The sequence below is a fragment of the Colletes latitarsis genome, unplaced genomic scaffold (genome assembly GCF_051014445.1).
Source record: "Colletes latitarsis isolate SP2378_abdomen unplaced genomic scaffold, iyColLati1 scaffold0006, whole genome shotgun sequence".
NCBI lineage: Eukaryota > Metazoa > Arthropoda > Insecta > Hymenoptera > Colletidae > Colletes > Colletes latitarsis.
Window position 1 is genome coordinate 10294907 of NW_027488366.1, and position 10210 is coordinate 10305116.

The following is a 10210-nucleotide window of genomic DNA, read 5'->3' on the forward strand; positions in this document are numbered from 1 at the left end:
AAAACCCAGGATCTGTTCTACAATTATGTGAAAAACGCGAAAGTATGAGCTTGATGACGGCAAATCCCAGACATATCCCAGACCTAACTTGCGTTGTCCTCTAAGATATTGATGGAAACCAGGTTTAATTGACTGTTTCAGTGTTGTACTTCATTACTACGTGATGCAATCAAGAAAAAGCCCAGGATCTAGCCATCAAGTATGAGAAATATGCGAAAGAATGAGCCTGATGAGAGCAAATCCCAGACCTAACCTAGACCTAACATGAATTATTCTCTAAAATATTGATCGAAACCAGGTTTAATTGACTGTTTCAGTGTGGTCCCACATTACTACGTGATCCAAACCAGAAAAAACCCCGGATCCCTTCAACAAGTATGTGAAGAATGCGAAAGTATGAGTCTGATGAGTGAAAATCCCAGGCCTAACCTAAACCTAACATGAGTTATACTCTAAAATATTGATCGAAACCAGGTTTAATCGACTGTTTCAGTGTGGTACCACGTTACTACGTGATCCAAACCAGCAAAAACCCAGGATCAGTTCAACAAGTATGTGAAGAATGCGAAAGTATGAGTCTGATCAGTGAAAATCCCAGGCCTAACCTAGACCTAGCTTGCGTTATCCTCTAAAATATTGATCGAAACCAGGTTTAATCGACTGTCTCAGTGTGGTACCACATTACTACGTGACCCAAACCAGAAAAATCCCATGATCTGTTCAACAAGTATGTGAAGAATGCGAAAGTATGAGTCTGATCAGTGAAAATCTCAGGCCTTACCTAGACCTAACTTGCGTTGTCCTCTAAAATAGTGATGGAAACCAGGTTTCATTGACTGTTTCAGTGTGGTACTACATTACTACGTGATGCAATCCAGAAAAAGCCCAGGATCTAGCCATCAAGTATGAGAAATATGCGAAAGAATGAGCCTGATGAGAGCAAATCCCAGACCTAACCTAGACCTAACATGCGTTATCCTCTAAAATATTGAGCGAAACCAGGTTTAATGGACTGTTTCAGTGTGGTACCACACTACTTCGTGATCCAAACCAGACAAAACCCAGGATCTGTTCATCAAGAATGTGAAAAACGCGAAACTGTGAGCCTGATGAGGGCAAATCTTACACCTAACCCAGACCTAAGATGCGTTATCCTCTAAAATATTTATCCAGACCAGGTTTCATTGAATGTTTCAGTGTGGTACCACTTTACTACGTGATCCAGTCCAGAAATAGCCCAGGATCTGTTCAACGAGTATGTGAAAAACGCGAAAGTATGAGCCTGATGAGGGCAAATCCCAGACATATCCCAGACCTAACTTGCGCTGTCCTCTAAGATATTGATCGAAACCTGGTTTAATCGACTGTTTCAGTGTGGTACCACATTACTATGTGATCCAAACCAGAAAATAACCCAGGATCTAGCCATCAAGTATGAGAAATATGCGAAAGAATGAGCATGATGAGAGCAAATCCCAGACCTAACCTAGACCTAACATGAATTATTCTCTAAAATATTGATCGAAACCAGGTTTAATTGACTGTTTCAGTATGGTCCCACATTACTACGTGATCCAAACCAGAAAAAACCCAGGATCCGTTCAACAAGTATGTGAAGAATGCGAAAGTATGAGCCTGATGAGGGCAAATCCCAGACATATCCCAGACCTAACTTGCGTTGTCCTCTAAGATATTGATGGAAACCAGGTTTAATTGACTGTTTCAGTGTTGTACTTCATTACTACGTGATGCAATCCAGAAAAAGCCCAGGATCTAGCCATCAAGTATGAGAAATATGCGAAAGAATGAGCCTGATGAGAGCAAATCCCAGACCTAACCTAGACCTAACATGAATTATTCTCTAAAATACTGATCGAGACCAGGTTTCATTGACTGTTTCAGCGTGGTACCACATTACTACGTGATCCAAACCAGAAAAAACCCAGGATCTGTTCAACAAGTATGTGAAAAACGCGAAAGTATGAGCCTGATGAGGGCAAATCCCAGACATATCCCAGACCTAACCTGCGTTGTCCTCTAAGATATTGATGGAAACCAGGTTTAATTGACTGTTTCAGTGTTGTACTACATTACTACGTGATGCAATCCAGAAAACGCCCAGGATCTAGCCATCAAGTATGAGAAATATGCGAAAGAATGAGCCTGATGAGAGCAAATCCCAGACCTAACCTAGACCTAACATGCGTTATCCTCTAAAATATTGAGCGAAACCAGGTTTAATGGACTGTTTCAGTGAGGTACCACTTTACTACGTGATCTACTCCAGAACTAGCCCAGGATCTAGCCATGAAGTATGAGTAATATGCGAAAGTAAGAGCCTGATGAGGGCAAATCCTAGACCTATCCCAAACTTAACTTGCGTTATCCTCTAAAATATTTATCAAGACCAGGTTTAATTGATTGTTTCAGTGTGGTACCACATTACTACGTGATCCAAACCAGAAAAAACCCAGGATCTGTTCAACGAGTATGTGAAGTGTGCGAAAGTATGAGTCTGATGAGGGCAAATCCCAGACCTATCCCAGACCTAACATGCGTTATCCTCGAAAATATTTATCAAGACCACGTTTAATTGATTGTTTCAGTGTGGACCCACATAACTACGTGATCCAAACCAGAAAAAACCCAGGATCCGTTCAACAAGCATGTGAAGAATGCGAAAGTATGAGTCTGATGAGTGAAAATCCCAGACCTAACCTAGACCTAACATGCGTTATCCTCTAAAATATTGATCGAAACCAGGTTTAATTGGCCGTTTCAGTGTGGTACCACATTACTACGTGATCCAAACCAGAAAAAACCCAGGATCCGTTCAACAAGTATGTGAAGGATGCGAAAGTATGAGTCTGATAAGTGAAAATCTCAGGCCTTACCTAGACCTAACTTGCGTGGTCCTCTAAAATATTGATGGAAACCAGGTTTCATTGACTGTTTCAGTGTGGTACTACATTACTACGTGATGCAATCCAGAAAAAGCCCAGGATCTAGCCATCAAGTATGAGAAATATGCGAAAGAATGAGCCTGATGAGAGCAAATCCCAGACCTAACCTAGACCTAACATGCGTTATCCTCTAAAATATTGAGCGAAACCAGGTTTAATGGGCTGTTTCAGTGTGGTACCACACTACTTCGTGATCCAAACCAGAAAAAACCCAGGATCTGTTCAACAAGTATGTGAAAAACGCGAAACTGTGAGCCTGATGAGGGCAAATCTTAGACCTAACCCAGACCTAAGATGCGTTATCCTCTAAAATATTTATCCAGACCAGGTTTCATTGACTGTTTCAGCGTGGCACCACATTACTACGTGATCCAAACCAGAAAAAACCCAGGATCTGTTCAACAAGTATGTGAAAAACGCGAAAGTATGAGCCTGATGAGGGCAAATCCCAGACATATCCCAGACCTAACTTGCGTTGTCCTCTAAGATATTGATGGAAACCAGGTTTAATTGACTGTTGCAGTGTTGTACTACATTACTACGTGATGCAATCCAGAAAAAGCTCAGGATCTAGCCATCAAGTATGAGAAATATGCGAAAGAATGAGCCTGATGAGAGCAAATCCCAGACCTATCCCAGACGTAACTTGCGTTGTCCTCTAAAATATTGATCGAAACCAGGTTTAATTGACCGTTTCAGTGTGGTGCCACATTACTACGTGATCCAAACCAGAAAAAACCCAGGATCCGTTCAACAAGTATGTGAAGGATGCGAAAGTATGAGTCTGATCAGTGGAAATCACAGGCCTTACCTAGACCTAACTTGCGTTGTCCTCTAAAATATTGATGCAAACCAGGTTTCATTGACTGTTTCAGTGTGGTACTACATTACTACGTGATGCAATCCAGAAAAAGCCCAGGATCTAGCCATCAAGTATGAGAAATATGCGAAGGAATGAGCCTGATGAGAGCAAATCCCAGACCTAACCTAGACCTAACATGCGTTATCCTCTAAAATATTGAGCGAAACCAGGTTTAATGGACTGTTTCAGTGTGGTAACACATTACTTCGTGATCCAAACCAGAAATAGCCCAGGATCTAGCCATGAAGTATGAGAAATATGCGAAAGTAAGAGCCTGATGAGGGCAAATCCTAGACCTATCCCAGACGTAACTTGCGTTATCCTCTAAAATATTGATCGAAACCAGGTTTAATTGACTGTTTCAGCTTGGTACCACATTTCTACGTGGTCCAAACCAGAAAAAAGTCAGGATCAGTTGAACAAGTAAGTGAAGAATGCGAAAGTATGAGTCTGATGAGTGAAAATCCCAGGGCTAACCTAGACCTAACATGCGTCATCCTCTAAAATATTGATCAAAACCAGGTTTAATGGACTGTTTCAGTGTGGTACCACACTACAACGTGATCCAAACCTGAAAAAACCCAGGATCTGTTCAACAAGTATGTGAAAAACGCGAAAGTATGAGCCTGATGAGGGCAAATCCGAGACATATCCCAGACCTAACTTGCGTTGTCCTCTAAGATATTGATGGAAACCAGGTTTAATTGACTGTTGCAGTGTTGTACTTCATTACTACGTGATGCAATCCAGAAAAAGCCCAGGATCTAGCCATCAAGTATGAGAAATATGCGAAAGAATGAGCCTGATGAGAGCAAATCCCAGACCTAACCTAGGCCTAACATGAATTATTCTCTAAAATATTGATCGAGACCAGGTTTAATCGACTGTTTCAGTGTGGTACCACATTACTACGTGATCCAAACCAGAAAAAACCGAGGATCAGTTCAACAAGTATGTGAAGAATGCGAAAGTATGAATCTGATGAGTGAAAATCCCAGGGTTATCCTAGACCTAACATGCGTTATCCTCTAAAATATTGATCGAAACCAGGTTTAATCGACTCTTTCAGTGTGCTATCACACTTCTACGTGACCCAAACCAGAAAAAACCCATGATCTGTTCAACAAGTATGTGAAAAACGCGAAAGTATGAGCCTGATGTGGGCAAGTCCCAGACCTATCCCAGACCTAACTTGCGTTATCCTCTAAAATATTGATCGAAACCAGGTTGAATTGATCGTTTCAGTGTGGTACCACATTACTACGTGATCCAAACCAGAAAAAACCCAGGATCCGTTCAACAAGTATGTGAAGCATGCGAAAGTATGAGTCTGATCAGTGAAAATCTCAGGCCTTACCTAGACCTAACTTGCGTTGTCCTCTAAAATATTGATGGAAACCAGGTTTCATTGACTGTTTCAGTGTGGTACTACATTACTACGTGATGCAATCCAGAAAAAGCCCAGGATCTAGCCATCAAGTATGAGAAATATGCGAAAGAATGAGCCTGATGAGAGCAAATCCCAGACCTAACCTAGACCTAACATGCGTTATCCTCTAAAATATTGAGCGAAACCAGGTTTAATGGACTGTTTCAGTGTGGTACCACACTACTTCGTGATCCAAACCAGAAATAGCCCAGGATCTAGCCATGAAGTATGAGAAATATGCGAAAGAATGAGCATGATGAGAGCAAATCCCAGACCTAACCTAGACCTAACATGCGTTATCCTCTAAAATATTGAGCGAAACCAGGTTTAATGGACTGTTTCAGTGTGGTACCACTTTACTACGTGATCCACTCCAGAACTAGCCCAGGATCTAGCCATGAAGTATGAGAAATATGCGAAAGTAAGAGCCTCATGAGGGCAAATCCTAGACCTATCCCAAACTTAACTTGCGTTATCCTCGAAAATATTTATCAAGACCAGGTTTAATTGATTGTTTCAGTGTGGTACCACATTACTACGTGATCCACACCAGAAAAAACCCAAGATCCGTTCAACAAGTATGTGAAGAATGCGAAAGTATGAGTCTGATGAGGTCAAATCCCAAACCAATCCCAGACTTAACTTGCGTTATCCTATAAAATATTGATCGGAACCACGTTTAATCGACTGTTTCAGTGTGGTACCACATTACTACGTGATCCAAACTAGAAAAAACCCAGGATCTGTTCTACAATTATGTGAAAAACGCGAAAGTATGAGCTTGATGACGGCAAATCCCAGACATATCCCAGACCTAACTTGCGTTGTCCTCTAAGATATTGATGGAAACCAGGTTTAATTGACTGTTTCAGTGTTGTACTTCATTACTACGTGATGCAATCAAGAAAAAGCCCAGGATCTAGCCATCAAGTATGAGAAATATGCGAAAGAATGAGCCTGATGAGAGCAAATCCCAGACCTAACCTAGACCTAACATGAATTATTCTCTAAAATATTGATCGAAACCAGGTTTAATTGACTGTTTCAGTGTGGTCCCACATTACTACGTGATCCAAACCAGAAAAAACCCCGGATCCCTTCAACAAGTATGTGAAGAATGCGAAAGTATGAGTCTGATGAGTGAAAATCCCAGGCCTAACCTAAACCTAACATGAGTTATACTCTAAAATATTGATCGAAACCAGGTTTAATCGACTGTTTCAATGTGGTACCACGTTACTACGTGATCCAAACCAGCAAAAACCCAGGATCAGTTCAACAAGTATGTGAAGAATGCGAAAGTATGAGTCTGATCAGTGAAAATCCCAGGCCTAACCTAGACCTAGCTTGCGTTATCCTCTAAAATATTGATCGAAACCAGGTTTAATCGACTGTCTCAGTGTGGTACCACATTACTACGTGACCCAAACCAGAAAAATCCCATGATCTGTTCAACAAGTATGTGAAGAATGCGAAAGTATGAGTCTGATCAGTGAAAATCTCAGGCCTTACCTAGACCTAACTTGCGTTGTCCTCTAAAATAGTGATGGAAACCAGGTTTCATTGACTGTTTCAGTGTGGTACTACATTACTACGTGATGCAATCCAGAAAAAGCCCAGGATCTAGCCATCAAGTATGAGAAATATGCGAAAGAATGAGCCTGATGAGAGCAAATCCCAGACCTAACCTAGACCTAACATGCGTTATCCTCTAAAATATTGAGCGAAACCAGGTTTAATGGACTGTTTCAGTGTGGTACCACACTACTTCGTGATCCAAACCAGACAAAACCCAGGATCTGTTCATCAAGAATGTGAAAAACGCGAAACTGTGAGCCTGATGAGGGCAAATCTTACACCTAACCCAGACCTAAGATGCGTTATCCTCTAAAATATTTATCCAGACCAGGTTTCATTGAATGTTTCAGTGTGGTACCACTTTACTACGTGATCCAGTCCAGAAATAGCCCAGGATCTGTTCAACGAGTATGTGAAAAACGCGAAAGTATGAGCCTGATGAGGGCAAATCCCAGACATATCCCAGACCTAACTTGCGCTGTCCTCTAAGATATTGATCGAAACCTGGTTTAATCGACTGTTTCAGTGTGGTACCACATTACTATGTGATCCAAACCAGAAAATAACCCAGGATCTAGCCATCAAGTATGAGAAATATGCGAAAGAATGAGCATGATGAGAGCAAATCCCAGACCTAACCTAGACCTAACATGAATTATTCTCTAAAATATTGATCGAAACCAGGTTTAATTGACTGTTTCAGTATGGTCCCACATTACTACGTGATCCAAACCAGAAAAAACCCAGGATCCGTTCAACAAGTATGTGAAGAATGCGAAAGTATGAGCCTGATGAGGGCAAATCCCAGACATATCCCAGACCTAACTTGCGTTGTCCTCTAAGATATTGATGGAAACCAGGTTTAATTGACTGTTTCAGTGTTGTACTTCATTACTACGTGATGCAATCCAGAAAAAGCCCAGGATCTAGCCATCAAGTATGAGAAATATGCGAAAGAATGAGCCTGATGAGAGCAAATCCCAGACCTAACCTAGACCTAACATGAATTATTCTCTAAAATATTGATCGAGACCAGGTTTCATTGACTGTTTCAGCGTGGTACCACATTACTACGTGATCCAAACCAGAAAAAACCCAGGATCTGTTCAACAAGTATGTGAAAAACGCGAAAGTATGAGCCTGATGAGGGCAAATCCTAGACCTATCCCAAACTTAACTTGCGTTATCCTCTAAAATATTTATCAAGACCAGGTTTAATTGATTGTTTCAGTGTGGTACCACATTACTACGTGATCCAAACCAGAAAAAACCCAGGATCTGTTCAACGAGTATGTGAAGTGTGCGAAAGTATGAGTCTGATGAGGGCAAATCCCAGACCTATCCCAGACCTAACATGCGTTATCCTCGAAAATATTTATCAAGACCACGTTTAATTGATTGTTTCAGTGTGGACCCACATAACTACGTGATCCAAACCAGAAAAAACCCAGGATCCGTTCAACAAGCATGTGAAGAATGCGAAAGTATGAGTCTGATGAGTGAAAATCCCAGACCTAACCTAGACCTAACATGCGTTATCCTCTAAAATATTGATCGAAACCAGGTTTAATTGGCCGTTTCAGTGTGGTACCACATTACTACGTGATCCAAACCAGAAAAAACCCAGGATCCGTTCAACAAGTATGTGAAGGATGCGAAAGTATGAGTCTGATAAGTGAAAATCTCAGGCCTTACCTAGACCTAACTTGCGTGGTCCTCTAAAATATTGATGGAAACCAGGTTTCATTGACTGTTTCAGTGTGGTACTACATTACTACGTGATGCAATCCAGAAAAAGCCCAGGATCTAGCCATCAAGTATGAGAAATATGCGAAAGAATGAGCCTGATGAGAGCAAATCCCAGACCTAACCTAGACCTAACATGCGTTATCCTCTAAAATATTGAGCGAAACCAGGTTTAATGGGCTGTTTCAGTGTGGTACCACACTACTTCGTGATCCAAACCAGAAAAAACCCAGGATCTGTTCAACAAGTATGTGAAAAACGCGAAACTGTGAGCCTGATGAGGGCAAATCTTAGACCTAACCCAGACCTAAGATGCGTTATCCTCTAAAATATTTATCCAGACCAGGTTTCATTGACTGTTTCAGCGTGGCACCACATTACTACGTGATCCAAACCAGAAAAAACCCAGGATCTGTTCAACAAGTATGTGAAAAACGCGAAAGTATGAGCCTGATGAGGGCAAATCCCAGACATATCCCAGACCTAACTTGCGTTGTCCTCTAAGATATTGATGGAAACCAGGTTTAATTGACTGTTGCAGTGTTGTACTACATTACTACGTGATGCAATCCAGAAAAAGCTCAGGATCTAGCCATCAAGTATGAGAAATATGCGAAAGAATGAGCCTGATGAGAGCAAATCCCAGACCTATCCCAGACGTAACTTGCGTTGTCCTCTAAAATATTGATCGAAACCAGGTTTAATTGACCGTTTCAGTGTGGTGCCACATTACTACGTGATCCAAACCAGAAAAAACCCAGGATCCGTTCAACAAGTATGTGAAGGATGCGAAAGTATGAGTCTGATCAGTGGAAATCACAGGCCTTACCTAGACCTAACTTGCGTTGTCCTCTAAAATATTGATGCAAACCAGGTTTCATTGACTGTTTCAGTGTGGTACTACATTACTACGTGATGCAATCCAGAAAAAGCCCAGGATCTAGCCATCAAGTATGAGAAATATGCGAAGGAATGAGCCTGATGAGAACAAATCCCAGACCTAACCTAGACCTAACATGCGTTATCCTCTAAAATATTGAGCGAAACCAGGTTTAATGGACTGTTTCAGTGTGGTAACACATTACTTCGTGATCCAAACCAGAAATAGCCCAGGATCTAGCCATGAAGTATGAGAAATATGCGAAAGTAAGAGCCTGATGAGGGCAAATCCTAGACCTATCCCAGACGTAACTTGCGTTATCCTCTAAAATATTGATCGAAACCAGGTTTAATTGACTGTTTCAGCTTGGTACCACATTTCTACGTGGTCCAAACCAGAAAAAAGTCAGGATCAGTTGAACAAGTAAGTGAAGAATGCGAAAGTATGAGTCTGATGAGTGAAAATCCCAGGGCTAACCTAGACCTAACATGCGTCATCCTCTAAAATATTGATCAAAACCAGGTTTAATGGACTGTTTCAGTGTGGTACCACACTACAACGTGATCCAAACCTGAAAAAACCCAGGATCTGTTCAACAAGTATGTGAAAAACGCGAAAGTATGAGCCTGATGAGGGCAAATCCGAGACATATCCCAGACCTAACTTGCGTTGTCCTCTAAGATATTGATGGAAACCAGGTTTAATTGACTGTTGCAGTGTTGTACTTCATTACTACGTGATGCAATCCAGAA